The sequence below is a fragment of the Cnephaeus nilssonii genome, assembly GCF_951640355.1.
Source record: "Cnephaeus nilssonii genome assembly, chromosome: 1".
NCBI lineage: Eukaryota > Metazoa > Chordata > Mammalia > Chiroptera > Vespertilionidae > Cnephaeus > Cnephaeus nilssonii.
In genome coordinates this window covers 67863814-67874794 of record NC_137072.1, presented here as the reverse complement: position 1 = coordinate 67874794, position 10981 = coordinate 67863814, and positions in this window count along the sequence as shown.

Here is a 10981-nt window from a genome sequence, read left to right as displayed (position 1 = left end):
ATTGCATTATATAATACTAGTGGCCTGGTGCACTAAATTTGTGCATGGAGGGGGGTTCCCTCAGCCCAGCCTGCACCCTTTCTAATCGGGGACCCCTCTCGCAATCTGGTACTGCTGGCTCCTAACCGCTCACCTGCCTGCCTGCCTGATCACCCCTGACCTCTCTACCTGCCTGCCTGATCACCCCTAACTACCCTCCCGTGCCGGCCTGATCTCACCCCAACTGCTCTCCCCTGCCAGCCTGATTACCCCTAACTGCCTCTGCATGCCTAATCACCCCTAATTGCCCTCCCCTGCCAGCCTGATCTTGCCCCCAACGGCCCTCCCCTACCGGCCAATTCTGTTCTAATTGGCCGGTTTCTATGCCAGTCAGTGCCAAAAGCTCCTCCTCCTAGGCAGCCATTGGCTCCTCACAGTTCACCCAGATTTGGTTCTGATTGGTCAGTTTCTATGCCAGTCAGCATCTCTGGGCCTATCTGGGCCTATCTTTGGGCCTGATCAGAGAGGTGAGGCTGATCAGCAGCACCCTCCACCCCCCCCCCCCCCCCCGGAGGCCCAGAGAGAAAGAGAGAGGCAACGGCTGACCAACAGCTGCCACGGAGGCTGCGGATCAGATCCTGCCTCTCTCTTTAGGCCTCTCTCCGGGCCTGATCTGCAGCCCCCTTGGCAGTCAGTGCTGGGTCACCACAGTACTGACTGCAGGATTGACTTCTGGTGTTCAGTCGAGCCTTCGGTCAGTTGTTACAGACCCTGGGTTTTTATATATTAGGATTCTTGAAATGATAAAATTAAAGAGGGACTGGGGAGGTAGAGAAGTGAGTGTAGGTACAAAAGGACAACATGATGAGTCCTTATGGTTATGAATATTTCTGTATCTTGACTATCAATGTCATTTTTCTGGTTGTGATATTATATTATAGTTTTGCATGATATTATCATTGAGAAGACCTGGGGAAAGGTACATGAGATTTCTTACAATTGTATGTGAATCTATAATTATCTCAAAATAAAATGTTTTGTTAAAAAAAAATCTAGCTTCTGAAAGAACTCAAGTTCACTCACACTTTTAAAACACAAGAGCTTTTTCTTTGGGATGCTCAAATTTTGGTAAATTGAAGAACTTTCATGTTCCAGACTGACAATTTACCATTATATTGCTCTTTTATCTACATTGTTTAATACTTTGAAATGATACTTGAAATTTAAAAAGTGATCCTCATTTTGAACAGTTGATCATTCAGGCATCATTCTCATTTTGGGATTTATGCATATTTTCCATGTTGCAAATAGGATGAAATTTATGTCTTTCACACATGTATTATGTGCCACATGCACATGAAATACTTTTTTAAAACGCCAATTCAAATCCTCTTTTGCTTACTAGTTATAAGGTGTAAGATGCTCCATTTTCTGGCAAAATTTAGGGAAGAAATCCAAGTTCTTTCATATTTTGGTAATTTGGCTTCATTAGGGAATTATTAAATGATTTGGGGAGATTTCCTTTACATTTTACAAGTAATAGAAAGTTTTGCAGTTCAGTTTTCTTTCCAACTTCTATTCTTGAGTGTCCCTTATTTCACCCTCTCAACTATTTCCTTCTTTCTTGTGCCTTTATCCGTCTTACTTTTTAATTGCTGTTTTTCTTTCTTTCTATGCTCTTTCTAAAAAATATATCAAAGGAAAAGCCTTGTTAGAACCCACATACAAAATTCAAAATGCCACTAAGGCATTAAAACCACAGAGAGAAGTGCTTATGTTTCCCAAGTCTTTATAAGGAGAAGTTTTGTAAGATGTGTCTGGAAATGAGAGATTCGTTTTCTCCATACAATTTTTGCCAGGAGGCCAAAGATAGAGAATAAATACCAGAGGGCATCCAAGGCCAAATACATTTACATAACCCCACAACACATTTTCCTTTTTATTTTCAGACTGATGATTTTTAAAATATCACTTCTGTTTTGAATATGCTTCTTATGGCCAATTTCACTTATTCATGTGTGTTTAAATTGGGGGTTATGCAGTGTGTATTTGAAACTCAAGCTAGCATATCTCCTGGAAGAGAAGTAGTGACTGCCTTCCAAAGGAAAGAAGAGGGAGCCTGACATTTTTTTGCTTAAGGTCTATGGCACTAGACAGAAATTTATATTAGTATCAAACTGCTTTAGCTCTAAAAGGTTTTCAATCCCCACCTTCCTTTTAGGAGAGACATTGTCAGCTTAAAATTAATTACTAAAATGTGAAACAAATCAAAGGACAAAACAAATCAGGCTGTTAAGACAAACATTAAAAATCAAATTATGCTCTCAAAATAGGCAATTTACAGCTTGGAAGGGTAATTGGCAAACCTGAAATGCATGCAAATAGTTGAAATTACTGACTCCAGCGGTATATTACCTATTGGAGGGTTTAATTCGACAATGACTCTTGCAAGAGGGGAGAGATTCTATCATTTTTCATGACTTAACAGCAAAATATGGTACAGCACTCTGTCTAAAAGAGTCTGAAGGAGGATTAAATTGAAGGGAGAGCTTTAGCTGAAAGAGAAACGAGCGTTGAAGCTGTATGTCAGGAAGAAGCATGAGCTGGTTTTAAAGTTTTACAGCCCTGTGCTAAATGAATATTCTCTTCCGAGGCAACCACTGACCACGGAGTTTCAGTAAATCATTTGAATAAGTTTACCTTCCTGGGTTTGGAAAGGAGAACCTGATGCCCCAGTCTGGCAGCTGAGCTATCAAGTGTGGTGTTTAGAATCATCTCAGGGATAAAGTCAACGACAACCTTATTCACCAGATCCCATTGCGCATTGTAAAACGAAGAAGTCATTTTCTGCAAATCGTGGCATTCTCATATTGTCAATATGTTCCTTTGTATATTGGGGGAAAAACAATTGTTTTTGAAATGGCGATATTTGCCATTTTGATGGCAGCAATGTGGGGCATAGGACAATAGTCAAAGATGGCAGAGAGGATAATTATAAATGGTAGCACAGGAGCCAATCCCCATATATCACCATTAGATGTTATTTTTTCTTGGGGTCTCTTATCTATCGGATCAGCTCTTGTCTCTACTATCTCCAATCAATGGTGTTTTTTTAACTGTATTATTTGATGTCCCCTTCTCAGGCTATGCATTTTCTCTACCCTGAAGACATACTCAGTCATAACCAGATTTCTCAGCGTGGGCTAGTAAGTATTCTTATAACTAGTAAGGTCACCACTTTCCATATATGTTTGACATAACCTAGACCAATGCAATGAACATAGAGGCACATGCCGGGTTGGACAAAAGGAGGTTTACCATTGTGAGTACATGAAACACAGAGTTTCTTCTTGTACTATTATTTATTAATTATTTTATTATTTTCCATACAAACAACTGTAAACCTATTTTTGCCCCACTTGTGTATCCTTTTGAATTAGTATTTTGGGTTTCTTCAAATATATACTCAGAAGTGGAATCTCTGGGACATAAGGGAGTTTCAGTTTTAACTTTTTTAGGAACCTCCATACTGTTTTCCACAGTGGCTGCAGCAATCTGCATTCCCACCAACAGTGCACAAGGATTCCCTTTTCTCCTCATCCTTGCCCACACTTGTTGCTTATTGATTTATGGATGATAGCCATTCAGACAAGGCTGAGGTAATATCTCATTGTGGTTTTAATTGAATTTCTTTGATGATTAATGATGTTGAGCATCTTTTCATATGTCTGTTGGCCATCTGTATGTCCACTTTGGAGAAGTGAGGATTTGACCACTTTCTTTGACTCCATGTTTTTCCCTGTTCCAGCCGGATTAATTCCTGGTTGCCAACAATGGCAAAAACCTAATTAGCATATATTTATATAAACTTTACTGCTAAATTGAATAATAGCCTCATCTACTTCAATTTCACAATACTGAATTTAGACAAAAATTAAAAATCGTGTGTTACTCAAACTATGATGCTTAAAATGCTTTATTTGTATTGACACTGTGTAGATCAATTTATGGCCAGCTAAATACTGTAACATGTAGGCAATTGTTTGAAACATATTCTTTGACCATTATACATGTTTAAATATCTTGTTATATTTGTTCCAGACATAAAAGTTCAAAATTTTGCAGTCTTAAAATAAGTACTAAAAATTATAAGAGTCGGAAAAAAATTATATTTGATGAAAAATGCTATATTATTATGTGCTTTATTTCTCTTAATATTTCCGGATCATAGACAATATCTTGAACAAATTCTATAAATAAATATTTCCTCAAAAGCCAGGCTAAAAGAACATTTAAAGGCATTGAATGGCCAAAACCGGTTTGGCTCAGTGGATAGAGCGTCGGCCTGCGGACTGGAGGGTCCCAGGTTCGATTCTGGTCAAGGGCATGTATCTTGGTTGCGGGCACATCCCCAGTAGGGGGTGTGCAAGAGGCAGCTGATCGATGATTCTCTCTCATTGATGTTTCTAACTCTCTATCCCTCTCTCTTCCTCTCTGTAAAAAATCAATAAAATATATTTAAAAAAATAAATAAAGGCATTGAATGAAAAGTGATAAATAACAGATATAGCATATATTAAACATATATTTCATAACTTATATTTTTAAATTTATGGCTGATTTTAATGCCAACATCTTAGTTTCTATTTTGACTTCACTAAATGTACAATGTTTAGTTTGTTGTCTCATCTGCTCTTCCCTGTAATCTAGAGAAGTTCCCCAAATTGGGATTTCACCACCCAGTTTCATATGTTTTAATTATAACTATTGAGTTTTTTGGCTCTGGTTTTGCTCATTATACATTCTTTTTTATTTCATTACATAGCATTGTCATTGGTTTCTTCACTCCTCACTTTGTCCAATTATTTTTATGCACTTTGGGTTTAATCAATTAATTTTCCAAGCTGTAAATTATCCATTTTGAGATTGTAATTTGTTTTTAATGTATGTCTTAACAACATGATTTGTTTCATGTTTGTAATTAATTTTGAGCTTTGAAAATAAAATTGCATGACAAATCATTATGGGCGATGCCACTACAGCAAACAGCAAAGATGAAATTTATCATATAAGCAAACTTTGTTTTTATTTTGATAATTTTAGGGAAGTTTCACCAGTTAAAAATGAGTGAGATTAAGTTATGGCAGTCCAGAAAAACAGCAGCACATTTTCACATAAAAGAAGCACTATTAATATCTTAAGTAATTATAATACATGCCACCTCAGTTACCTGTTACTGTGTAACAAACCACTCCAAAACAAAGATGACTAAAACAACAATAATTTATTATTTTTCACAAGGCTATTGGTTAGATGGATCATTCTGTTGACCTGGGCCAGAATTGGTGGTTCTTGCCTGGGTTTGCCCATGCATTTCTCTTAAGGTGACAGATCAGCAAGTTGATTCTGTTTCCAGGTGTTGGCTGGCTGTTGGGTGAGGTGATGGGACTCCTATGCTACATCTCTATTAACATCTATCTAGTAGGCTAGCCAGGGCTAGCTTGCTCATGTGGCAGTTGCTGGGCTTGGAGGGCAAGAGGGGAATCATGAAAAGCCCCTTGAGACTTAGGCTTTGAACTGGCTCATCATTTCCACCACTTTCTACTGGCCAACTTGAGCTAAAAGGTCAGCTCAGATGTAAGAGATGGAGATATAAAGTCCTCTTGATGAAATGAGTGCTAAGTTATTTTGCAAAACACTCAGATTCAGGGAGAGGAAGAGTTGTATCCATTTTTCAATATACTCTATTCAAATAAATCTGATCTCTCAACTAACTTTTGAATTTTTAAGCTTTTTACCATGGTAAAATTTTTTTCTATCTTCTTCTCTCCATCTCATTCATAAAGTGTATTTCTAAAAATAGGTACTTTGTGCTTACAGATGTATTATTTATTATTTTTAATAGTAGATGCCTCTACTATTAAGTTGCATATATTTTCCTTGTGAAAATTATGGCAGTCAGAAGAGTACCTAACAAGAGACTTTAAATAAACTTCGTGGCCTTTTTTAGGTTATCAATTCATGTTATTACTATTTTGGTTAATAAAATTTGTCATGTAAACATGAAACTTTAGTTTTAAATTTGTTCACGCTCAATTTAGGTTTTATTGATTCAAATGCTGACTGTTTTGCTTACTAGCTGTGAGAACTTGAGCAAATTATTTATCCTTATTGTGCCTGAATTGCCTCATCTGTGAAATAGATAATAATAGTATATGCTTTATACTTTTATTTTAGGAATTAAGTAAAGTAAATACATAAAGCACTTAAAACATTTCTTGACATATAGAAATACTCAATATTTGATAGATATTATTTTGATTATTAACCCAAGGACCATTGTTGACTGTTAGTTGACCATCTCTTATTCTATATTTTGTGGTTCCTGTAGCAAAATGTAACTCACTGGAATTCAGTAAACGGTACTATTGAGATAAGGACTCATAAAATGTTCAAATTACATTTGAAAATAAAATTAAAACAATTAAATTAAATTTGGTGTAACACATACCTGACCATCTCCCGCTGCATTAACCCTTGTGATTGACACTGCTGATGTAAGGAGTCAGGCATGGTCCCAGCTTTAAAGGAGCAAAATGATTTTCCATAATCATCTTTTCCAAGGGCACCAGATTGAGCACAATATTTCTTTCTAAAGTGGTTCCTGGGCATATTTTATGGCCATATATGAACAACACTATTTTAAATTACTTTTTTCCTGTTGCCAATGGGAGAGAAAGATGACATTGTAAAATCTGGGATAGGCTGTGTCTTGGGAGGTGGAGGAGGGCTGCGTGTTAAACAGATTGCAAACACCTTATAGATCCTCTGACGAATACTCTCCCATATCTCTGGAGTGCATGAAAATGAAGAAAAGGATTTAAGAACGAGAAAGAGAAACAGCCAGTTAGACAGAAGGATAGTGGGAAAGAAAGAGAGTGAGAATAAACACTTGAATTTCAGCTGTCTGGGAAGGGAGTAGGGGGGGATGGTTGATGATGGCGATGACTTCCATTTTCTGGGATCTGAATGAGAGAAATATGGTGTGCTGACTTTTATATATATGTATTGGCTGTAGAGAAAACTACAGAACATTTCCCAAAAAATCTAGGAAAGGGAAGTGAAGAACTAACTAAAATGTGTTATTGTAGATGAAGGAATAATTATTAAAAAACATTTTGAGATTTCTTGAACTTTTGAAAACACTGACCTTCCCAAATTTCCATTTACTAATTGTCATTAATCACAATGACAATGCTATTAATATAATTGATAAAATAATACATTAAATTTTATAGCAGTCCCTAGGTTACAAACCACATGCACAGTATCAGTTTGATACCGACCCCAGGCTGTTTCCCAGTAGGGATTAGATGGAAAAGTCCCCAAAGAAAACACCTGTATGCTTTGTGGGGGAGAAGTGGCCCCTGCCACCAGTTCCAAGGGTAAAAGAAGACGAAGGTTAAGAAATATAACACAAATAAGCATAACCAAAGGACACAGACAATAGGGGGGCCAGGACAAGTGCTGGAGAGCGGGGAGCGGCCAGGGAGAGGTCGATGGGGGGAAAAGGAGACATATGTAATATTTTCAACAATAAAGAATTTAAATTAAAAATAAATAAATAAATAAATGAATAAATAAACAAAAGAAATATAACACAAATATCATGTTCAATGGGAGATAATCATTTCCTAAATACATGATGTCATTATTTTTAACAAATTCAATCTCAGGCAAAATAAAATCCAGAATATCTCACCCATTTTAATATGTAAAAGAATTTCAATACATATGTTTCTTCTTATTTTTATTCTATACTTTAATAATAAATCTGAATTAAAAATTGCATCATGAGGAAATAAGCAATAGTTAACTCATTTAGTCATTTGCAAAATAGTCCTCTTATTAAATCAATCAGAGTTTTATGTAAAATATTTTTTAAATGTGAAAATTTGATAGCAGATTATTTATTTGCTATCAAATATATATTTATAGGTGTTAGCATATTTGGAGACATTTGAAGGTGATTTGTAATAAAATCTATACTATTATGTTAACGCTTCCTACGATTCTATTAGGAAAATATTTAAAAAATAGATAAGAAATAAAGGGACACTATAAGAAGGAAGGGAGAGATTGAAAGAGAGGCTAGCTATCTAATTTTAGCTCTTAGATTTATGATTTTTATTTTTATTTTAATAAAATGTCATCTTTAGTACTTAATTTTTCTTTCAATAACAACCAATGATAGTGTTCACTTTGCTATAACTCTCCCCACTTGCCTTATCTATGTTATCTTTCTGTACTACAAATTTATGTTAGGCAGCTTAGACTAAATACAAAATAGAAATACATTTCTTAGCAGCTGTTACCATAATTCTAAAAATACACTTATTTTTGCCTTACAGGATTTTAAACCTTCTGGGCTTCTCAGTGCTAAATCCTGTTGACTGAATTTACTAGGATGAAGAGAGACAGAAGTGTTACATTTTAAGATAATTTCTTTTCTAAACACTCAAAAAGGTAATAGTTTTGGTATTTTACAAAGCATGTCAACTAGCTTCCTTCATGCTTTCTCTCAAATGTTTGCTCTTCAGCTGCGTCTCAACCTTTTGTTTCCTTGCATATTCATTGTTTAATCTTTGAAAATCATGTATTCATTGGAGAGAATCTATTCAGAACTAGAGAATTGGGTATGTCTTCACACAAGGCAAATTTGAGCAGCAATATCACTTGTGCTTGGTGTATGCTAAGTTGAATTTCCAATCATTCTAAGGGAGAACCTTCTGCCCAGAAAAGGCTCAGCCTCTTCCGCAGTTTAATGTTACTTCATCGAGTCTAGCATATTGTTTTGCTTTTCCAAAATAGCAAATGTATTCCTAATTACCTAATGACGGAGTAATGAAAAGTGTCAGGGAAATGGCATCCTTCTGAAGACTTTGTTGACAGTCAGCCATGCCCTGGGACAAGGATTGTGGAGAAGAGAGAGAAGACTCTCACCTCCACCCCATTTCCACAGAAACCTTCCCCACAACACCCCCCCCACCCCCACCCCCACACACACACACTCATTCTGGCTACCCCCTTATTCAAGTTCTGCTCTTACTGAACACAAATAACTAGAATTTAGGGAACTGGCAATTAAAGTTCTCTTTTCCAAAGAGTTTTCCTTTTTCTTCTCCACTCCCCATCAGTCTGTTTAAATTTTTTGGGTTGTTGTTCTGCAAAAAGAAGATAAGGGGAAAAAAATGTTTCTCAGATCTATTTAATCACTGGCAAGCCAGCATTGGAGCTACTGCTTCATGAAGACTGCCAAAAACCCGACCTAGTTACTGCTCCTTTTTGTGGCATCTTTCCGTGTGGTTTGTGGCACTTTGGAACACAAATTCACAGTTACCAGAAGTTAGGTTTATCGCTATTGCAAAGCCACTGAGTTCTGATCCAGAATTTCACAAACTGGTGCGTGCTCACACAGATCTAGCCTGTCCAGATAGACTGAACAGGAGGAAAAACACAATGCCAAGAAGGAAGAAACTCAGTCCTAATTAATCAGAAACAAATAAGTCATTTTGATGGTGATGTTGAAGAAGATAGAGATGTATTCTTATGAGAACCCTATGTTTCACCAGTATAACACTGTGAAATTATTATATTGCCAGTTATTGTCACTCAGTTGTGGAATACTAAAAAACAATGAGTCATTTGGAGTGTGTTCTTAGTTTTTGTTTTTATATTTTAATGCACTTCAAGATGTAACATAGCTTCGTGATCTTTTTTATTTTTATTTTTCCTTACACTCAATTTCAAAATGCTCCCTGATTAGCAGATGGGTGGAAATGGAAACATCCACTTTATCTACAGAAATCAATTATTAAAAGGTGATAAAATACACTCAATGTTCAAAAAGTTCAGAAGACTGTAAAGTGAGGAAATCCAGCCTATTGCCAAAAAAATTTAAAAATAAAAAATAAAAAGATCTGACTGTCACTAGGACCATTTCATTCAGCAAATATTTATTAGGCATTCGCACTTTTCTAATTCTATTGCTCATTTCATCTCTGTTGCCTGAAATATTCCCCACCAACTGACTTCCCCTGAAGACCAACCCAAGTAACATCTATGACCTGAATTTTTCTTTATTTGCATTGGTCTTCTAAGTCCATCAGCCCTCTTGTCTCCCTGCACCAAAATCCTCTATCATTATCTTTAAGCATCTCTCTTAAAAACATAGCTCATGCTACCATTTTGAAGTCTTCTCCACTTTCAAGAGACCTGTCTTATTCACCTTGTGTTTTTTATAGTGCATTGAATTAAGTAGTGGCTCAAGAAAATATTAGATTGGATTTAAAATAAATGCCTTTTTTTGTTGTTTATTTTCATTATTATATTTTAACATCTGTTACCATACATAGTTATACATTTTTTATTTCTCTTTTTATTGGGGTGACATTGGTTAATAAAATTACATATGTTTCAGGTTCAATTCTATAAATTCATCATCTGTATAATGTATTATGTGTTCACCACCACAAATCAAATCTCCTTCCATCACCATTTATCCCCCCTTTACACTCTCCTACCTCCCCTCCACCTCTCTTTCTCTCTGGTAATCACTGTTAATGTCCTATTTCTAGTTTTTTGGCATCTTATTAGATAGTCTGGAATACTAAAAATTGATCACATATTTTCCTTGTAAACGCTTTAAAATTTGCATTTTTTAAGAGTCAAGGCTGGTGGAATTGTGACAGAACATGAAATAATTTGCTGAGTTCAGAATGAACCTATTAATAGCTTGTAAGAAAATTCATTGTGAAGTGGTTATAAGAGCTTCATTAAGTAATAAAGAAGTTGGGAACTTCCAAATGAGATTGAATTTTCAAAGCAGGTAATATGACTTCTGATGGACTAAAAATAACGACCTCCAAAGAGCTTTAGCACAGAGTTTTACCACCAGTGGTAACAGAGAGTCAACCTCTTTTCTTTCCCTTTGCACTATGTT